Raw genomic sequence first — 23,388 nt, forward strand, 5'->3', positions numbered from 1 at the left:
TGGTCCAGGTTAGTTGTCCTGAAATATCTGCCTCTGGGTCATTCTACTACAAGGCAAAGATGGGCTGACTTACTGGAACCAGGGAAATACTGAAGAAAGCATCTTTCAAATCTAAGATTGTTTAAAATTTCAACTTCAGTGATAACAGGCTTAAGAGAGTATAGGGGTTAGGCATAGTTGAGTGTATTATCTTACTTCCCGTAAGTCCTAAACTAGACGATAGTCCTTGGAACCTGGCTTCTGAACAGGCAGTAAAGGGGTATTCCATTGGGATAGGCAAGGAACAAGAATACCAGCTTCTAATAGTCTCTTAATACGGGGGTTATTCCCTTTTTAGATTCCCTTGATATATTGTTTCACCCGTATAGAAACGGCACTTGCAGTAAGCTGAACAACTACTGGGGCTTGATGCTTTGCAAGCCCAGACGGGTTGTTTTCCACCCAAACTGAAGGGAATCTATGCTGTAAGTCTGTTAAATAGTCATTTAAAACTTCTCGTTCTTCCTTAGTATCTAGATTTAATAGATATTCCCCTGACAAAGGGCAAGTGAACATAAACTGCACCTAGCGATTAGCCTCAGCATGGAATTCAGCAGAGTTATGACTAAAAGAGATGGTAGCCTTAAGTTTTCTTAACAAGTCTTTTCTAAGTAAAGGATAAGGACAGTCCAGAGTGACCAAAATGGAATGGGTAACAGTATTGTTTCCTAAATTGACAGTCCACTATGAAGACTGTGGACAAAAAAATTGAATTTCCAGTAGCACCTTGTATGGGTATTTGCTCCCCTGAGAGAGGTCCAAGGGCAGCAGTGAGAACAGAGTGAGAAGCTCCGGTGTCGCTGAGGAACTCTACGTGTAATGTTATACTGGGCTCCTGGGGGCTAACAGGTATGGAGCCCTGGCCCCGTTAGTCCTCCTTTAGATTAAGGACTTTTGGGGTCTGCTGTTACTTTCTATTTTTGGATAGTCTTTCTTCTAATGTCCTTTCTTTTCACAATAAGCACACTGATTTCAACTTAACTCAGGCTTTCTTCCTTTTCAGATTACTGACTTTATTATACTCAACAGTAGTTTAGTGTTATCTAGAACTAATACTGAAAACTATATGCATATCCCTGTTTATATTTAATTATTTAACTGCAATAATGCTGGTAAAATGGAAGGCTTAAATCTTATATTAGAAACTTTTTTTTTTTTTTTTTTTTTTTTTAGAGAGAGAAACAGAGGGAGAGAAGGGGGGAGGAGCTGGAAGCATCAACTCCCATATGTGCCTTGACCAGGCAAGCTCAGGGTTTCAAACCAGCGACCTCAGCATTTCCAGGTCAATGCTTTATCCACTGCACCACCAGAGGTCAGGCAACATTTTTTGACAAGTATGCACAAACAAAGTATAGAGAACAAAACCGATCAAGAAAAAAATTCTATAAAACATCTGGTAAAATATATATTATTTACATATATACAATGTCAACATAGTCACATTCATTTGCATAATTATATATTAATAACAGAAAAACTTTATTTCTGCCAAGTACAGTATATCCTTTTTGAAAATGGGGTAAAGGAGGGGTTATAAAGTGCAGTGGTTACCAGGGGGAGGGGAAGGGAGGAGAGGGAGGGCTGGTGGGAGGGGAGGGGCATAAAGAAAACCAAATGAAGGGGAAGGAGGATGATTTGACTTTGGGTGATGGGTAAACAACATAATCGAATGTCAAAATGATCTGGAGATGTTTTCTCTAAATCTATGTGCTCTAGTTGAACAATGTCACCACATTAAAATTAATTGTCTAAATAAAACTATAAAAATTATTTATAATAATTATAATTATTTTCATCTGTCTATTGGCCATCTGTATGTCTTCTTTGGAAAAGTGTCTATTCATTTCTTTTGCCCATTTTTAATTTTAATTTTTTTTTTGTATTTTTATGAAGTTGGAAATGGGGAGGCAGTCAGACAGACTCCCACATGTGCCCGACCAGGATCCACCGGCATGCCCACTAGGGAGCGATGCTCTGCTCATCTGGGGCATTGCTCTGTTGCAACCAGAACCATTCTAGTGCCTGAGGCAGAGGCCACAGAGCCATCCTCAGTGCCCGGGCCAACTTTGCTCCAGTGAAGCCTTGGCTGCGGGAGGGGAAGAGAGAGACAGAGAGGAAGGAGAGGGGGAGGGATGGAGAAGCAGATGGATGCTTCTCCTGTGTGCCCTGGCTGGGAATTGAACCCGGGACTCCTGCACGCCAGGCCGACACTCTACCACTGAGCCAACCGGCCAAGGCCTGCCCATTTTTTGATTGGATTGTTTGTCTTCCTGGAGTTGAGTTTTACAAGTTCTTTATAAATTTTGGTTATTAACCCCTTATCAGATGTATTGTTGAATATGTTCTCCCATTGTGTGGTTAGTCTTTTTATTCTGTTCATGTTGTTTATAGCTGTACAAAAGCTTTTTAGTTTGATATAGTCCCATTTGTTTATCCTGTCTTTTATTACACTTGCCCATGAAGATAAATCAGCAAATATATTGCTGCAAGAGATGTCAAAGAGCTTACTGCATATTTTCTTCTAAGATGTTTATGGTTTCATGACTTATATTTAAGTCTTTTAACCATTTTGAGTTTATTTTTGTGACTGGTTTATGTTGGTGGTCTATTTTTATTTTTTTGCAGGTAGCTGTCCAATTTTCCTAACACCATTTGTTAGAGACTGTCTTTACTCCATTGAATGCTCTTACCTCCTTTGTCAAATATCACTTGTCCATAAAGATGTATATTTGTTTCTGGGTTCTCTGTTCTGTTCCATTGATCTATATGCCTGTTCTTATGCCAATACCAAGCTGTTTTGAGTACAATGGCCTTGTAGTATAATTTGATATCAGGAAGTGTGATACCTCCAACTTTATTCTTCCTTTTCAAGATTGCTGAGGCTGTTCGTGTTCTTTTTTGGTTCCATATAAATTTTTGGAATATGTGTTTTATATCTTTGAAGTATGTCATTGATATTTTAATTGGTATTGCATTAAATTTATAAATTTCTTTGGGTAGTATAGACATTTTGATGATATTTATTCTTCCTATCCACGAGCATGGTATATGCTTCCATTTGTTTGTATCTTCCTTGATTGCTTTTATCAATGTTTTGTAATTTTCTGAGTACAAGTCTTTAACCTCCTTGGTTAAATTTACTCCTAGGTACTTTACTTTTTTGTTGCGATAGTGAAGGGGATTTTTTCCTTAATTTCTCTTTCTGACAGTTCATTGTTGGTGTATAAAAATGCCTCTGATATCTGTGTATTAATTTTATATCCTGCCACCTTGCTGAATTCATTTATCAGGTCTAGTAGTTTTTTTACTGAGACTTTAGGGTTTTCTATATACAGTATCATATAATCTGCAAATAATGATAGTTTTACTTCTTCTTTTCCAATTTGTATGCCTTTTATTTCTAGTGTTTGTCAGTGGACGAGTGGATTAAAAAGCTGTGGTACATATGATATATACAATGGAATACTATGGAGCCATGAAAAAGAAGGAAATATTACCTTTTGCAACAACATGGATGGACTTGGAAACTATTTTGTTAAGTGAAATAAGCCAGGTAGAGAAAGAAAAATATCATATTACCTCACTCATTTGTGGAATCCAAGGAACAATGTGAACTGAGCAACGGAATTAAGCGTGAAGGGAAGCGGGGAAGGAGCTATTGGGAGGGGGGCAAGGGAGATGTTGAGGGGATTATGGGGGAGGGGGGATGCAATTGGGGCAACACTAGAATCTATGTAAACACAATAAATTAAATTAAAAAATTATTTATCTTGCTTAGAAAAAAAAACAAAACAAAGCAAAAAACAATCTGATGTATAATTGGAGTACTCAAACTACTTTCTGAGGATTAGCAGCCTGGATTCCTTGGGGGTGGTTTGGAAAACAGGCTGTTTGGAAATGCAAATGCCCCTATCTGACCGTGCTACTAAAACCTTTTGTTCTAATCACGTGGCTCAGCCCTTGGGCCAAGAAGCCTTCTTTATTAAAGCATGCTGCTGGTCAATATAGGGGAATTTGTTGGGGTGCCTAGGATTTCCAGTGCCCGAGGGGGAGGCAGTAGGCGCCAGAGTCAGGTGAGGAGCCACTGCATGGCGTGGGCCCTGCCAGGCCCAAACACTATGGAGGTAGCACCACCTTGGCTGTTGCTTTTACTTTCTCTGCTGCTGCTGCCAGGGCCTGGCCACGCCCTGCAGGCAGGTGTGCATGGGCCACAGGGACAATGGCCCAGTGATAATATTCTATCTAAACTGTCTGCACTTTTTCTGGGTCTAGCAATTCTTGACTTGGCCAGTCTGCTCTAAAAGTTGGCTAATTTATAGAGTTTTCAGTGTACCTTTAGACAATTTTTATATTATAATTATTAGAAAATTAATTCTGAAATTCTTAAGCATACATTCAATAAGAGTTTTACTCTTGCTTTGCCCTCCCCCTATTGTTACAAACAATATTAGCACAAATGAGCTTCTCTAGATCATGAAAGGGATCAAGAACCGATGCTTGTGTCAGTTTTCTACAATGTCCCCATGGGGTCATGCTCTGTAGAACTGAAGGACAGAGAGCTTGCAGATGAAGTCTGACATACAGGGGAAGGGAGTGCCCTTGTGAGGAGCCACAGACTGGAAACTCAGGCACTAGCACCTGAGCTTCTCATTTACACACCATTCACTTAGGGATTTTCGGTATAGAGACAGAATAGCAAAGCAAAAGTGAAGAACGAGATCCCGGCAGGAGCAAAATCAGAGAGGGACCCTCGAAAGTAAAGATCCTCTATCCAGTGAGGAATGCAGGAAGGAAACACTGAAGAGGAACTAAACCAGGAGATGTCCTCTAGGAGAGCTTGTAAAAATAAACAAAAGCTACAAAACAAGCAGAGGGTAAACATATGAGAGAGCAAATCTAAATGTGTACCGGGACTCTTCGGCCAAAACAAACTTCAGATTACTCTCCGCCAACGTCTTGGCCCTGGATAGCTTATTGTGTGAGTGCGACTGCGTCTGATCCTTGATCACAATAGTTCAGATTGGCTAACCCAGACAGATTACACATTGAGCAAATTGAAAATTTGCTCTACTCACCTCCAGAGGCTTTCCTGATGACTCCAAATAGGTGGATGGGTATGCTGATTATTCGCGGCTGACTGTCGGCCAGACAGAAAAGGCCAGTGGGGTCTTGGAACGTCTCAGGTGGTGCCTTCTCTGCTGGATTTCTGTTCCTGGCAATCAGACCGAATTGGCCAGCAGCCCATGTGTGGCAGAATTAAATGTGTCCAGAGGACATGATCTTGCTGAGGCCTCCAAATACTGTATCAGAACAGCAAGAGACAGATGTTTTGCCACACAGATAAGTAGCCAAATTAAGGAGTCTGTATTTTAAAGCTAGTGACTGCATGGAGACCCAAGTCATTCAAATCATGCGGCCCTGACCACAGTTTGAAGTCAGCTTTTAAAGACAAAATTACACACTGATTGGGGTATGGGAAGGAGGGGAAGCCTAGCAGTAAAACAAAGCAGTGAAACAAGCTCATTTACAATGCTGATTTATAGGATTAATTCAGGAAGAAACATTCTGAGAACACCTGCAACCTTGCAAATCAGCCCAAGGCCACAGCCTGCAAAACCAGCCTCAAGGCCAGGGGTAGGGCGTCTTTTAGAAAAAGTAAGTTCTACTAAAAGGTCTCTTTGTTTTAGAGAAAGTAAGTTCTGCTAAAAGTTACTTATGCTAAGAGCCTTTCTTTTCTACATTTCAAAATCAGAAGTCAGTTTGGGCCATAGTTTCAAAGTACTCAGCAGGAGTATGTAGGAGGTGTGTGGAAATTTACTTATTCTAGTCTGAGATGTGAAAAGAACAAACAATTTCTTTATTTCTCTAGTATGATTCTTCTTTAAGTTGTTCTATCTCACTAAGACTAATTTACAATATTTTCTTTTTGTTTTCTAGTTTGAACTGGCTCAGTAAATTTAAACATTGAATCTATTCAAAGTTCAGTTCTTAGTAGAGTTGTTTTGGGTTTTTTTTCTTCTTAGTAGAGTTTTTTATATATCATTTTCAGGAGACTTTTTATAGTAAATGCTCAGTCTTTCAGCTCCTTTCTTCTTCCTTTCTTCCTTAAAATAATTCCTAGCTTGACCATGCATTTATGACAGCGAATGAAAGGACGCTCCAATCCACACCAGTGAACTTTAGATGCTCTCAGGTCCCTGATATGGAGCAGTAGAACTATTCTACTCCTTATTTAAATAACCTGGAGTAGTATTCAAAATATTTAACAATAGGTATGGCATGGCATGAACCAATCTGAATGCATGCCAGTATAAGAAAACCTATTAGAATAGACACTGATGTAAATAAATGATGTAAGCAAGCCATTGCATAGTAGCTAAATATAAGCCCTGTGGGTAACTAATGAAATTTGTCATATCTAGTCATTTGGAACAACCTGCTGATGCTCCTCACTGGTGTCCAGACACACAGCCATTTCTCCTAGTCCTTAAGACTCCATCTGGGGCGGGCAGCTCTCATTGAAAGCACAGCTCTCTATTAGTCTACTGGGTACAGCATGATCTCTAACTGTCCTCTTTGGGGCATAGCTTTGGAATCCCTCTCTGGAGTTTCATTAGTCAAGCTGACTGCCATCACCACTGCTCTGCTCTTGCCCATGCCATATTGGGGCTCCTCATAAAATCTTACTGTTTCCTCTAAAAATCTTAATCTGGGAAGCACATTGCTGGCACTTACTGAATTTTACTCTTTCTCTGGTCTTGAACTCAAAGAAGTATAGTAAGGATCTTAAATAACTCACCACCTAGTTTCCTAATTCCATAACTTTTTTTTTTCTTGCCACAATTTCTTAAGGCCAAAGGAGTTGGCTTTCATTTCCTCCTCTCATCTTTAGTTGGCTCTACCCCCTGGAATGCACTAAAACTCTCTGATCTATTCCACCAGTCTTGATTCTTGATTTGCTGAAAGCTAATGGATTTAGAAAATCCCTTTCTCTTCAACAATACCTGACTTTCAAGAACATTATTGTGCTTAAGAAGTCAAGAAGTTAAGCTTTGAAGTGCAAAATTGATCAGGGGGCCTTCTGTTTTAAGTGGTACCAACCCTGTCTTTTTCTAGGGCAAAAGCCTCTTGGGTCTGCAAGGAAACTATTTAAATACATCAAAAAACTCTTCCTTTAAAAAATATGAATTAAATACTGACAAAAAATTGTAATCTATTTTTGAAAAATTAGAAAATATATAGGAAATATAAATGATAATACTTAGAACACTACTGTGTGTATATATATATATATATATATATATATATATATATATATATGGCAGTTAATTAGAAGTAGCATGGAAATACAGATCTCTACATCAAATAATAAAATCAAGGCATTTTTGAGAAATTAACCAGAGCAGCCAAAGAAATAGAAACCAGTAGCCTGGAAATATCCCTTCAGTGGGTCATGGATCATTAAGCAGGCTTTTAAGCTATGTTAGTATTCTTTCCCTACTAATTTTGTTGTTGTTGGAGTTAAATCAGGAGCTATGAATAAACCATTGTAGACCTATATCAATTAATTTCCCAATTTCACCCTTTGCTTTCAATCTCTAAATTAGGTCTTCATCCCAAACATACTATTGCAAGTTCAAACTCTGAAATAAATTTAACAAAGCAAAGGAAGATGGAACAGCACTCTGTAAAACACCTGCATCTAGCCAAAAAATAGAATTGGAGGGGCCATCCTAATTGTTCTTTCGATTTTCTACTCTAATCCAAGAGTTTACAGTCTAACTTTACAGTCTGGTAAAACTTAACAGTGTCAGCACACGGAGATCAGCTAAGTTTGGCTCTCTAAACAACTAGAAGATAACCTCTTACACAGAATATAACTTTAAATCATTATGGGTTATCATGGGAGAATCTTCTGGGATGAGAGTAAAATCTCAGTTTTGGAGGAAGAACAATTGTTCTCAAAACTATCAAAGTGATATAAAAAGAATTCACTGAAGAAATTACAAACCACTGCTTACAACCCATCACCAGAGGTATGTAAATTCAAACTACAGAAAGGTAGATGTTTAGATTCCCTATTGTATAGACAAAAATTTTCTGAATTCATTTTTTTTCCTAACAGTGCCAAGATCTACTAGTATTTTCTATTCATGACACTATATCCCAGTATTCAGAATCTGGCATTTTCCCCAGTTACTAAAAATTTTAATGAAAAGCAGTCACACAAACCCAATCTGACAAGCTTAAGATTTTGTGTTGGTTGTCATCTTTAATTGATATTTCATGTATATTTAGAATGAATGGACGTTATACCCTTTCTTACGTTGTTAATTCTAACATGTTTTTCACATTCTCTTGCACTGTGTGAAACTTTAGAAATTTCCAATCATATTTTTAAATACCTCAGCTTATAATACAAAAGGCTTTAACGCTTATTTAAATAAAGATATTATACATAGCTCTGACTGCAGACTTTCAAAATACTCAGTCGATTAACATAAGCTACCTTTCGCAGGATTTGGTTTAAGTCAGGTGGAAAAGAATATCATCTAAGAATCAAAGAAATTAAAAGGAATATGTAATACACAGCAAACCAAATACTGAAAAAACATTAAGACAATTTCCTCATATTTTATGGATCCTGGTGGTGGTCTTTTTTCCCCTTTAAAACCTAGCCATAGAATGCATTTTGGGCTAAATAAAAAGGCATCCAGGATGTCTCAAAAGGATACAAATGTCCAAAATTTTGGACCCCCTTCCATCAGACAGAGGCTCTGGCAGTCGCTCTGCAGCCTCCAAAATACTGCAGGCTCAATTACCATCGCGGGACAGTGAACTGGCAGCACCATTCATCATTCCCAGGGCATTTAATGCCTTGAAAACAGTTCTGAGGTTGCAGCTTTAGGAGTATCAAGGAACTGAGCTGGTCTCTGACAGCTGGGCCATGCTGCCACCTGGGGGTCAGCAGAACACACAGCTCCTGTGAGGCCAGTCTTTTTCCTCCACTTCTAGAGGAACTAGGAGGTGGATTGTGCTAAACATCCCCCTCCTTCTTGGACACTAACCCCTGTTCTTCCTCTGCCCAAAAATGTTGGGACTTTTCTCTTCATTATTCAGTCACTAGTGGAGCAAATGAGGCCAACAGTAGTGAGCAAGGGCAGGCAGTTCAACGACCCCTTGTCTTCCATGTTTTTCTCATTTATATCTTCACACACCTTGGAGCCCTACCTTTGAGTGCACCTCTTCTCTTTTTCACCCAGCTAGTTAATCAATTCTAAGGGTCACATGTCTGTCCTAGAGATAGGACACTGTATCCACCCTCAAAGAGCTCCAACTGCAGGTGAAGAGGGAGAGAAAAAAATAGAGGGCTGTGGCCCAGTCATGACGAGTGTTCACACTGGGTGAACACCAGGTATTGCAGGACCTAGAGTAAGGATACTTAAATTTGTCAGGAGAGAAGCAGGTTAGGAAAGTCTCCAGTGGGAGGGACGCTTGGAGACATCAGGAAAGACCAATGGTGTGCTTTTGAAATCTGATAAGCCTGTGGTCAAATCATAGCTACAAATACAAACCATGCAACTTTCCTAATTTTCATTTTCTTCATCTGAAAAGTTTTTTACGAATGATACCTATTTCATAATGTTATCATATAGGATACATATTATATGTGTCAGAGATCTGGGAAGGTATATTAACTCAACACCAGAGAGTCTTTTTTGTTTTAATTATAACTGTTCTGGCAGAACAAGCTACACATATCTGGGCAGAGAAGAGGGACATGGCAAGGACGATCCATGCCAAGTCAGACGGGTGAGAGAATACAGCATGCAGGGATTTCAAAGAAACTCGTTATCATAGGGAACTTTTCTGTTTCACTCATCTTTTCATGCTTCTGTCTGTCTCTGTCTCCTCTTTTATCTTGCTCTTTAGTTCTTCACCCTCCACTGCCCCCATCCAACAAAGGAAAATAATTCTGTTTGTTTTCAGAATATTAAACAAGTTTTTAAGTTTGCAACTAGTTCACAGTAAAGATATTTATTTGGAGGAGAAATAGGCACCCAGAAAGAATTCTAATTTCATCAAATTTCCTTTGGGCAACTTAGTAGAGAATTTGGTGGGTACTGACATTCTAATAAAATGCAAACACTAGTTTGTCCTTGCAGAATGCGCTTGTGAGTTTGAGTGAGCTGCAGTGACACCTCCTGGTAAGAGGAAGGGAGTATCAGTTCATATAAAACTTCCCATGTGTTTACAATTTTATGATCAAAAGCAATACATGAAACTATCTTTTTCAGAAGTGTTTTTCTATCTAAAATAATTGAAGAGATACACACTCCCACGTACTACACATACTCTGGTTTGACTAACTTCCATTTTTAAAACCAGTTGAATCAAAGAAAGAAAACAGTTTTGGTTGTATTTCTTCCCATGGCATCAAATAACTAATTTGACTTTTTAAAAAGTCTTTAATCCACACATTTTGACAGAGTCATGTTCAACATTCTCTGAAGCCAGAAGAAAAAAAATTCAATTGAAATTACTTTCTGAAGTATTTTTAACCTAGTTCTTTGTGAAATGCTGGTCCGGTATTTCCTCTTGAATGCCTGAACAGCAACACTCCAGATACCTCACTCCCAGCTCACCCAGCACCCCCACAGCTGAAGTTCTCACTTAGGCTGCCCCTGGCCTGACGCATGTGCAGGTATAGAGATCCACTTATCACTTCCTTCTATACTCTCAAACTCTCTACCTCTTTCAAAGTACACTTGTGTTTTGATAGGCATTTTTAAAGTCCTGTGGACCCTGAAAATACAAAGTTAGCCCTTCTAGAAATGCAATTCCACAATTATAATGGTTAGACTCTCATCCATCCATTCAATATTTATTTAGTTGTCTAGTACAATATGCTGGACCTTCTGCTAGGTGTTGGGGGAAACAAATGCAATCATGAGAGATATTATCCTTATTTCACAGAATATAAATTCTAGTGGTAAAGGAAAGGAAAAACAGAATGCACAACTAAGTGAAGCAACAAATGAATGCTTTACTATCTCTCTCTCCTTCTCTAAAAAAATAGAGAAAAATAATTAACCAACAAACAAAACATTCAAACAGTAAGATCTATTAGGAAGTAAGGTGTAAAGAGTGAAAAATAAAGAATAGTAGGAAGTGTCTTTCAGATGAGGATAAGTCAGGAAAAGGCTCTTAGAAGACATGGCAGAAGCTGAGACCTGAAGGACAAGAAGCTGAGAGCCCAGCAGAAGAAACAGCAGGTGCAAAAGCCCTGTGATAGAATGGACTTGGTGTACTCACAGAAATAGTGAGGAAGCAGAAAGTGGCAAGAGTTGAAGTTGATGCAAGTGATCATAAAGATTTAAATCAAAGTGCAATGAGTAGTCCTTGGACTACTTATTTTAAATAAGTAAGGTATAATTTTATTTAGGTCTTGACAACTACCTTAATACCTAATAGTTCTTAACTTTATGCCAGTCGTGTTTAATCCTCCTACCAACTTTATATAAGATAGGTATTAATATACTCAATTTTAACGATGAGAAAATGGAAGTAAACAGAAGTCAAATAATTTGTTGCCAGTCTCACAACTAGTAAATGGCAGTGCTGGGATTCATACTTAGACAGCCCATGGATGGGGTCCATTCTTCAAACACTATGCAATATTGACTCTCAATATCGTCAGTTCTTTAAGAGCAAGAGTGAGAAAATGCTGGCACTAAAGCTCTGATCCAGACTAGAAGTTACGGTGTCCTACTCCAGATAAACAGCAGGGAGATAGTAAAATTAAATAGATTTATGATCTATTTTACCCATAGTTCCGAAGGCTTGTATATGACAGGCAATGGGACTACCCAGTGGGGACAAACTTTTCAATGACAGTTGAATCACATTGCAGAGATGGCTTTCACTATTGTGTTTAGTCAGTAGACATTTTCAATGTTACCAGGTGTTCTCATCAAAAAGTTTTCTCTGCCAAGATGAGCAGCATATTTTTAAAAGATTTGCTACACAGAACAATTTTCATCTCACTGTTCGATGAAAGTTTTAGCATGGTTCACATATTTTTCTGATCTTTTCTATATACATATGCAAAATTGTATCATATCCTATGTACAGTTTTGAAATTTTTTACATTATATTTATTTTTACCTTGTCAATAATTTTTTAAAAATATTTTTAAACGATGCTTGCTGTACTTTATTGTTTGTTTTTGCTATTGTGAGGCAAGTATATTGTTTCTGATTTTTTCACTACTCTAAGTAACATGCTTTACATAAATCTTTGCCTCCAACACTCATTATTTTCCAGTGCTAAAACAACTAAACATGGAAGTTCAAGATCTACAGGAATAGTTTTATTCATTGATAAATTTTATTTATATATTTCAACATTGTATTCCACTCAAATGTAACAGTTAAAATATAAATAAGTAGATAAATATGGCAGTGGTCTGTAAAAGTTTTTCTGATTGCTTCACTTATATCAGTGAACAGGCCTTTATTGGAGGGTGTAGACAGAGATATTAAGTGTTGAAGTAAAGGAGGAAGTATGATACTGTCTTCCAGGAGAGTGAATGCAGTAGGCTAGTACAATAAGATTACCTGATAACCTCAAGAACCATTTTGATTAATGAATATGAAATGATACCATGGTTGTATACTTTACCTTAGCTGTGTTCAGCTAAGGTTCAGTTGTGTGAGTGTAGGCATAGAGTATAAAAGAATTGGGTTTAATCAGGATTAAATTTCCAAATCTTGATCTCTGGACTGCTCTGCTGGTCTTGAGTCTAGTGTGGGGTACTTCCTTGTTGGACTCTCTGGATTTTCTATGTGTACCTCACTTTTTTCCTTTTTTCCAGAAGCTCTGTGCCAGAGACCACTGTCCACAGCTTCTTTACCGCTAGCCTTGTTCTTTTTGCTTCAAATCCCCTATTAAATGTTCCCAGCACACTGTCCACCCACCCAAACTGAAACATACACCTTTCCTCATACCTCCCCAAATATCCCACAATAAGCTGTATAATTTCATTCACCACATTTACTCAGTATCTCTAGTCTCCATTTGATTCTAAATTTCCTCAAAGTAGGGATCTTCTTTACTGTTTGCTATTTTTTTAATGTTCATTTCCCACCTCAATACCTAGTGCATAGTAAATTAAGGGGTAAATTTCTTAATAAATCTTCTCCAGCAAGAAATCAAATTGCCTTGATCATTCCCATACCTTACCATGCACAAGTAATGAAGACATTTCTCAATAAAAAGTAACAGGCCTGAGAAGATTTTTAACTACTAGTCAAAAGTGTTAGAAATAAGAAAAGTATTCACTTCCTCATGTAGGTTGATTCCAATATTTAGTTTATCTCTTTAACTTTACAATGACAGTAATAATTATAATAAAAACTGTATTTAATGTATATATAGAATTCTTTAGACTTTCTAAACAGTTTCATTTTTAAGACAACTGTAAAACACACACACATATATATACACATGCACACACACTCTTTCAAAAATTGCCAAGTTCCAATCCAGCTATGAGAATTTCTTCAAAAAGAAAATACCTTTTAATTAAATCTTTAAAGAAGTTCTTTTGTATGTTTGTTTTTTTTACAGAGACAGAGAGAAAGTCAGAGAGAGGGATAGATAGGGACAGACAGGAACGGAGAGAGATGAGAAGCAACAATCATCAGTTTTTCGTTGTGACACCTTAGTTGTTCATTGATTGCTTTCTTATATGTGCCTTGACGGGGGGGGGGGGGGGGGTGGCTACAACAGACTGAGTAATCCCTTGCTCAAGCCAGCGACCTTGGGTCCAAGATGGTGAGCTTTGCTCAAACCTAATGAGCCTGCGCTCAAGCTGGCGACCTCGGGGTCTCGAACCTGGGTCCTCTGCATCCCAGTCCGACACTCTATACACTGCGCCACTACCTGGTCAGGCTAAATCTTTAAAGAAAGACAAGAATTTCTCTAGTATGCTCAGGAAAGTAGAACATTCCAGACTGTATATAGCATACAGAAAATATCTAAAGGTAAATAAATTGTAAACTTCTGTAATAAGTTGTATGTTTGTAGGTGAAATTTATAGCTTATATATCTTTGACTTGTGAGACGATTTACAAAATCCACACTGAACATAAAATGTGCAGAATAAAGGAAGGACTTAATTTTTTAATGTTTTACTTGATTGTTCTACCTTTAGGCAGACACAAACATGAAAAAAAGAAAAAAAAAAGACCAAATGTCGACCTAATAACCTAGCATGGGAATTGCAGATACCTTATAATTCTTTCATTGCAATCTTCATGCACAAAACGTAATAGAAAGTAGAGATAAAAGAAACTCCGTTGTCATTAGAAAATAAAATAGAATTTCCACTTAGATCTTTAGAGGCATCTATACTTAAAAATTAATTCACTTGAAAAGTGTTTCTTTTTTTCTTCCTCACTTTTTCTATGTGAACATTTATCCTATGTGCTCTGGATGGAAATGGATGTTATCAATTCTTTGAGTTCAAATTCACAGCCACAAAAGTTAGTCATACCTGAACAAGCTGGCAAGGGATAATTAACCGGTCTCCAATCTCTTCAGAATAATTTGAAGACAAATTCTCTGCCCAAATGTTATTAATTATATATTTAGCACCTTAGGTATCTTATTTCTCTGAGGTTTTAGAGATCAAAAGGGATGTGAAAAAAAGTGAGGAGAATCAAAGCTAAAACGTCAATTTGAATCGAGCTGCACAATGAGAATTTACTCCAGCACTTTGTTGCAATGTAATCTATAAATAACCCTCTGAGATTCACTTGCCAATTAGAAAGCATCACATGACATGCACCTTACATGTCAGTAGTTAATTTGCATGTCAGTGAAACATTAACTGGATGAAAATTTTAAAGCTTTATGTACTACTTACACCATAATTGGAAGCAAAGTAAGTGTACTAACACAGAGATTTTCATTATATCATCCAATAGCTTTTTAAAAGACCACGTTTAAACAGTCAGTATTTATCATTGTCTTAAAGTTCGCTTCAGTTCAGGACAACAGATTGCATTTAGACTTTAAATTATTTTTAACACTTACTGTAATTGAGATGTCTGGAAAAAAAGAAGTGTATGTGGTAGACAGAGAAGATGAGAATGAGATTTATACGCAGAGGTAGCAGGTTAGATTTTAAGATTAATTCAGAGTTTGTGGCTTTAGTCATAAATCTGTCACTCTACATCAAAAATTTAGTTCTCTTTTTTTTTCAGATTTTTACTCCCTTCCCCCAAGTTTTTCTACAGTCAAAAAGAACAGTTTTATGGGTGGTCCCTTCTGAAAGCTGAAAATGGATGTTTTGATTCAAATATGAGGGGAAACCACCACTGGGCACTTGAACTTTACTATATTTAAGTACAATACTTAGAACAAATATTGTATCTACATATCCTGAAATATCATAAGCTGCCATGCTGGTGGGGTTTAGTTTGCCATCAGAACTGCCATTGCTTGACCTTGGCTGGTTGGCTCAGTGGTAGAGCGTCGGCCTGGTGTGCGGAAGTCCCGGGTTCGATTACCGGCCAGGGCACACAGGAGAGGCGCCCATCTGCTTCTCCACCCCTCCCCCTCTCCTTCCTCTCTGTCTCTCTCTTCCCCTCCCGCAGCCGAAGCTCCATTGGAGCAAAAGATGGCCCGGGAACTGGGGATGGCTCCTTGGCCTCTGCCCCAGGCGCTACAGTGGCTCTGGTCTCGACAGAGCGACGCCCCAGATGGGCAGAGCATCGCCCCCTGGTGGGCGTGCCGGATGGATCCCGGTCGGGCGCATGCGGGAGTCTGTCTGACTGCCTCCCCGTTTCCAGCTTCAGAAAAGTACACACACAAAAAAGAACTGCCACTGCTATCAATCAGGTCCAGCCACTGGCTGATTGGATAGCAAGCAAATCAAGTCAATGAATGACGAAAAGGAAAGGGAAAGAGAAAAATAAAGGGGAGAAATGTTTGGTAGTCTTCAGTACCACGGAATCACAATGATGCTTCCAAAATTTATTTTCATCATGACATCCTCAGACTATTTGGAGTTTACTATACCCAGAGGGTATATATCTAATGAAAAGATATGGTTACTTTGCTTTACCAGTTGGAACTTAAGTATTTTTCTAGAAAGTGGAAGCTGATCATCGTTAAAGGTAAGGTCTAAGTTGTCAAATTAATACAACAGATGTGTGTATGTATTTTGACTCATTTATAAGCTAATTTATCTGTTTGTCTTTATCTAGCTAGAATATGAGTATCTTTAGATCAAAAATTATGTCTCAGATTGCCTAACACCTCCTCAGCATTTTCATTCCCTTTAATATTTGCAGACTTGATTGTATTTCTAAACATTCACTCATATTAATTTTGATGGTCTGTCTCCTTACACACACAGACACACACACACACACACACACACACACACACACACAAAGGCTTTTCGATAGAGAAAGTAAGTACAATAAGTACAATAATATAAGGTCATTGAGAACAACATGCATATGCAATTCACAGATCCTTATATGATTAATAAATTAGATTTGAATTGGCTCTGAATTTTACAGTGGCCAAAGCAAAACAGAAAATGTGATCAGTTTAAAAATTCACATTAATCTTAAGATTAAAAATACTAATTTATAAATATATATATCAAAAGTATGCACAATAATTAATTTGCATAGTCTTATATCATTTTACAATTGTTTACATTTTTATTATTCAATCACTTTAATTTTTTTTTTTTTCTGAAGTTGGAAACAGGGAGCAGTCAGACAGACTCCTGCATGCGCCCGACCAGGATCCACCCGGCATGCCCACCAGGGAGCGATGCTCTGCCGATCTGGGGCGTCGCTCTGCTGTGACCAGAGCCATTCTAGCACCTGAGACAGAGGCCATGGAGCTATCCTCAGTGCCCCGGCCATCTTTGCTCCAATGGAGCCTTGGCTGCGGGAGGGGAAGAGACAGAGAGGAAGGATAGGGGGAGGGATGGAGAAGCAGATGGACGCTTCTCCTGTGTGCCCTGGCCGGGAATCGAACCTAGGACTCCTGCACGCCAGGCTGACGCTCTACCACTGAACCAACCGGCCAGGGCCAATCACTTTAATTTTTATTTTCAAGGAAATCTAAACAAATATTGGTTATTAAAAATGAGACCTAACTTAATATTTTTTATTCATATTAGTTTATGGGAAGAAAAACTAAATTTAACAGTTAATGCATTAATTTAGATCGCTTAACCAATTTGTTTTGGTTGTAACTGGTTATGAAAGTAGAGTGTCAAACTTTATCTCAGTAAACACTTAATAAGCACTAATAGAGGAAACTAAACTTAAATAAAATGTTTTCAAAATGAGCATGACAGGTTTAATTTTTACATAAATAGAACAGTGTTTCCTTCTCGTCCACCCTGGTACCTACTCCCCATCCCCGGCAAAAAGGAAAAAAAAATAGCATGAAAAAACAGTGGATAGTTTTCATTACTTAGTATGAAGAAAGGTGAAGAGAATTAAAGTCACCATTCAAATGTAACAAAGCAAAGATACTATGATACTCTATTGCTTTGCTTATGATATGCAAAGTTAGTGCCTGAATTACTCAAATGTATATTATATGCTACACAGCTTAGGCTTTTAAAGGTCAAAGAAGTATTCCTCAATGAATTTTATTCACTGAAACCTACTGTTCTTTTTCTATGTTAAGCTCTGACTTTTTCCCCGTTCAATAAAAGTTATTCTCTCTCTCCAACCTTCCCCCACTAATTCCCACATGTTTTCAACAGGAAGTCCCCTAACAGGACAATGTTGAAGATATTTACACATAAATATAGGACATGGGAAAAAATAAGCAAAGATTTAGAGCCAATAGAGTATTAATTTAAAAGGCAGTTAATTTTGAAGAAGAAAAGGGAATGAATATACACTCAGCAAGGGTCTGAATGATAGTATATAGTACAAATAATTCTCTATTTGGGGGTCCTGAGAAATTTCAGCAAGTGGTTGTGGAGTAATGAATGTTTGTAATTCATTAGCTACTATTTTAAAATGCAAAGCACACCATGACATCAATGATGTTCTTTTTAATCTCAACAAATAGGCTATTACAATTAAAGCGCTTGCAGAAAGATAGTATATTTAAATATTGATTTTGATGGGATTTCAGTGTTTAATAACAATAATTTAATAAAATTTTATAATACTATAGAAAGAAGAAAATATGTTATGAGGTTGGTTCAAAAACACACATGTATACACCAGCCTTTTATGAGTATTTAGTAACAGCTAGCATTTCTATCCTGAAATTTTATTTTTCTCTGGATCCTTTACTAAGGTTTAGTGTATCTTTAACAAAATAATGACTATTTACTTAAAAAAATTAGTTTTCCTAAGTAGAGAAAATAATAGCATTCTAAAGTGCTTGATTTTCTTTTCTCACTTTCCATCTTCCTTCAGCTCCTAGACAACAAAACAATGGTTCTTTCTTCATGTGGAACAGTAAACTTAATAAACACAAATGGCTAGGGGGCCTCACAGCAGTGAAATTATGGCCTCAGACGAACTTCTTTTTCTTTAAGAAGAAACAAGTTTAAAAGGACTTTTTCCAACATACTTTAAAGTCATTCATATTTCAATGATATAATTAAATTAGCAACACTAAAACATTGCTGACTGATAAATGAGACCAAAATAATTAAGTTCTGTTCTTTGTACAATCAAGATTTAGTACAGTAATCAATCTGGGCAAGTATCTGGAGTCTGGAGACTGCAGAAGATGAACAAGCAACTAGCTAAAATTATTCACGTGGGAAGGTGCTTAAATGAGTACACAGTTTATTCATAGTTATGGATACCTTGCATGCCTTACTCTTCATCAGAATCTGGTTGATTCATTGCCTGCCCTAGGTGGTCCCACACTAAGTTGAGCATGGTATGCAAGTAGACATACAAAAGAACAGTTTGAAAGATAATTTTACCTATTCAACGAACACTACTGATACTGAAAATGTAAAATATAATAGACTGAAAATATAAAAGTTTTTTATCCAAAGCCAAATAACAAAAAACACAAATACTGTAATAAAACACATTAAAGATATATATAAACATTAAAGTAATAAATAACAAAGAGAGAGAAAACACTATGTGTTTTCCATATGTATTTATATTTGTGGAATTGTGAGTATGATTTTGGTGCCTACTCAGCTTTCATTTTTATTATCTTCTACCCAACACCCTCTCCCCACCTTAGAATATATCTCACAGTTTTCCATACCCTAAACACTCTTACTGCATGGTTTTTCCCTGTGGAATCAGACTGTGGTCAGAGAGAGGTTTTCATACTATTTCTCCTGGGAGCTGGAACTCCAGGCTTCAGCACACTGATGCACTTAGCAAGTCCATCAGAAAAGTCAACATAAATATAACCAGGTCAGTACAGGGTGTTAGTAACTACTAGGGTTTACAACTACACACACATGTGCGCGCACACACATACACACACACGGAAATATATATACATGGAAATACAACCATGTGTTATATAATTTATATATAAAATTTTAAAAAGTCCTTTTGTCAAATGCTTATTCTGATTATTACCCATGCACCTCCTTAGGAAAATGCAACCTCCTTTATAGTGGGTGTGAAAGCATTGTTATTCATGAAAATGAAAAAAAAAAAACTCATAAAGAGTGTCCTTCTACCCTCCAACAAAATGATCATGTACTAGTTGTATTTTGAGGTCTCCAACTAGGGATAACAGGCTCCCTTTGACTCCCGTCCACATGTCTGCCTCCATGAACGTTAGTTAGCATGCGGCTAGGGCTAGGGCGGAAGAGCCATGGATGTCTACGCCAGCACTTGGCAGTTTGTAGAGTGGAAATTACACTTTGTTTTTAAAAACGGATTCTTCTCCCAGAACCATGCAATTCGACTGGCTGAAGGCACAAATGGCATAAATACTCATTCGAAAAAAGAGAGGTGGGGCTAAAGAATAAACCCCACACCCAGGAACCTTTAAGAGAAACAGGTGCTAGCAAGAGAAGCACCCAGCTGACAATAACACTTAAAACTCTTGTTTTCATTACTCTGAAAACAATTTCAACGGGAAATACCGCGCCCTGTTTCTGAGGGTTTAATTCACCAGGCTGTCTCCGTGAATGAGTCAAATCTAAGTTTCACACTCAAGACTGGTTTTCGCTGCCGGCCACTATTGCCCTTCAAGCCCTGAGAAGTCCGTTTCCAAACTGGACAAGCCCTTTCCTCCTGGCGGCCTTGCCCCTCAGTCCTCCAAGTCGTCACTTTTATTTATGGCCCCTGAACGGTGTCTGGGTGGCTCGGCCCGGCCCCAAGATCAGTCACCGCGAACAATGAGCCAGACAAGGGACCCACCCAGCGAAAGCCTGCTCGCCGGCCACGCTCAAGCCCGCTGGCGCGGGACGCTCCGGCGCCGGGGCTCTCGGGGTCCTTCCCCTTTCCCCTCCAGAACCCGAGGAAAGCGAGGGCGGGTCGTTCTTTACTACCAGACGCCGGTATCACCCCGCCAGCCCTCCTCACCCGCCAGTTAAAGATGCTGTGTCTAAAAAGAAAATCCGAAGAGGGGGTGGCGTGGCGGTCCCGCCGGCTGCGCCCCATCCCACTAGCCCAGCGGGGCGGTTGGGGGGGGCATTCATTTGCGCCCGAGTCTGCGGGATACTGAAATCCCCCAAGATGTGGGGTGGAGGCAAGAGGTGGGGCCAGGAGCCATAAAGTGGCTTCTGCTTCCCCAGCCCCCCCCCCCCCCCCCACCAAACGCGCCCCGCCGCCGGCCTGGCACGGCTCGGGGTTCGGGCAAGACACAAAAGACGGGTAGTATCGCTGCCAACAACTCTGCCGCCGCCACTGTCTGCGGCGAGCGGGGCGGCGGGGCCTCGGGGCCGGTCCCCGCGCCGCCGGGGCGCGCGGAGGCTGAAGCATCCCCGGGCGCCGCCGCTCCCCGGCGCGCTCTGCGCGCTGCTCCTCAACAGGAGCTCGAAGCTCCGCACGCGCGGAGGCTGGGGCGCCGAGCAGAAATGGAGAGAAAAAGCAAGACTTACTTGAGGGCCGAAGGCTCAGCGGGACGCCGGCGCCGGACTCCGGACTCGGCAGGTGTCTGGCACCGCGGGCCCTGGCGGAAGGCGCTGGTGCAGCTTCGAGCTGGCTCCACTTCGCGAGGGCGGACAACTCCCCTTGTCACCGGCCCCGCGCCCCGCTCTCCGCTGTCACCGCACCAAGCGACGCAGGCACGCGCCTCCTCACCGTCTCCTCTGTCCCGGTGGGTCTCTCTGCCCTCCTCTCGCGGTTCGCCTGCTCCCCCACAGACCACACCCTGTCACCTCAGCAGCCCTCCACTCCTTCCTCTTTGACACTTCCACTGGTTACTCCGCCGTCAGCATCCTCCCACCCCCTCAGCCCACGTGCTTCTGCCTCTCCCTCCACTCTGAACTTCGCCTGCGGAGCCCCCTCCTCTGCTCGGAAACCCCACGCTCTCCAGGCAGAGGCCAGGTCAGGGAAAGAATGGCCGCTGACTGACCTTTTAGGTCCTCACCGGCATGCCCCTTGAGTACACAGAACCCATTATTTTGATTTTGTTAATGCTATGGTTTAGGTACTGTGTACCATATATTAGGGTTTTGTTTGTTTGTTTACTCTGCCATATATCACTTTAATAGAGAAATATATTACAAAATGTCACTTAGTAATCATTAGCAGCTATCCACGGGCCTTTGGGACTAGACTTTCAGTCCCGCTTTCTCTATATGCAAAAAGCCCAGAACACCCTCCTTTGCCCACTTCAGAGCAAGAATGCCATTTTATACTGAGCCTCACTCCGTGTTTGTTTGTTTTTCCTGTTCTTACAGAAATATTTTGATATTCCCTAGTCTTGAAAAGTTAAGATTACTTTATTAGGGTTCCCTTCAGCACTCTGATCATAGTTTCATGATAATTCTTACCACTTATCGGGGTCTTCTTTCTTCATATGACTGCCTATACTATATATAGTCTGTAAATTCTCCAGGCACAACTTTGTCATACTAATAATTTTATCAGCAGCTCCTAGTACAGTCCCAGTACATATTATATGCTCAAAAAAACTGTTCAAGGAATGAATGCCATTTTAGTGTAATGCAAACATTAGTGGTTTTATATCATATGTAAAGGAATAAAGCCTTCAATCTCATACCTGACTGTATCCCAACTAATGAGTCATATAGAAAAATAAAACTTTTTGCATTTGTTTGCATGATTTCTCCTATATTCCTTAAACATAATCCTTAAAACAAGTCTTTACTGTAGGCATTACTCACTTTTTCTAACTTGGTGAAAGTCACTAGTTTGAAGCTAAGTGTTGGTGCTGGGCTCCATGTTTGTTCAGACTCACGCTAGCTGATGTTCTTATTACACTACCATCCTGCCCTGACTGTCCGAAGCTTCATGCTAAAGCTACCTACAGCTCCAGAGAGCCTGCCTAACTGGTTATTCTCCAAAAACTAAATTTTCCCTTTCCTTGTCCAATTCTGCAACCCTTTGACCCTCTTAAGTAAAAAAAAAAAAGGTGCTACATCTTGTAGCACTTAATGTCTTAACTCTTATACTTAAAAAAATAAATTGCACATATCCTGCCTCAGCTATTCTTGCATCTTACATGGGTCTCTTTATTTCTTATTTTCTCCACTGAAATAAACAGCAGCTAACGTTTATTAAGCTAGACCGATCATACAATGGCCAGTCATTGCTCCAAGCACGTTAATAATCTATTAGCTCATTTAACTCTCATCAACCTTATAAAATAAATACTATTCTATAGGTGGAAAACTGGGGCACAGAGATGTGATCACATACCCAGTATTAGTGAACCAAGAACTGGATTCCTCATAATCTGCATCATGGGCTCCTCTCTAATCATCTTGCTACATGACTTGCTACAATCTCATGCACCTAAGGAATATTAACAAATATGTTTAAATAATGAATATCTATTCATCTATATTTAGCTTCATAGCAGGAAAAAGAGACAGTAAGTAATGAAATGGGCAAACTTCAGGTTATTGAGGACATATGATTGGCCCAACATCACCAGATGCTGTCTTTGGTGAGATCATGGACCCCACCTGTAACCTGTATTTGAAACCTGAGGGGGACACGGTTCAAGTTCCTTCACAATTGGATAAAGACATCCTTAGAAAAATGGATTCTTGGCTAAATCCACCAATAAGCTCATTTGTAATCCTCAGGGACACTACTTTGAGCAAGGTGTTCCCTCAGTCCTTATGGCAGGCTGAATATTGACCTCCAAAAAAAA

General features: G+C 39.3%; 1 protein-coding gene across 1 annotated transcript in view; it reads right to left on the reverse strand.

Moving 5' to 3' along the window:
- The window catches only part of SEMA6D (semaphorin 6D), a 728,815-nt gene extending 707,633 nt beyond the window's left edge, over nt 1-21,182 (reverse strand). Inside the window, exon 1 of the mRNA XM_066388287.1 lies at nt 21,143-21,182. The gene's annotated coding sequence lies outside the window, so the exon portion shown is untranslated. The remainder of the gene's footprint in view (nt 1-21,142) is intronic.
- Nucleotides 21,183-23,388: the final 2,206 nt, after the last annotated feature.

Source organism: Saccopteryx leptura, chromosome 6 (assembly GCF_036850995.1).
Source record: "Saccopteryx leptura isolate mSacLep1 chromosome 6, mSacLep1_pri_phased_curated, whole genome shotgun sequence".
Lineage (NCBI taxonomy): Eukaryota > Metazoa > Chordata > Mammalia > Chiroptera > Emballonuridae > Saccopteryx > Saccopteryx leptura.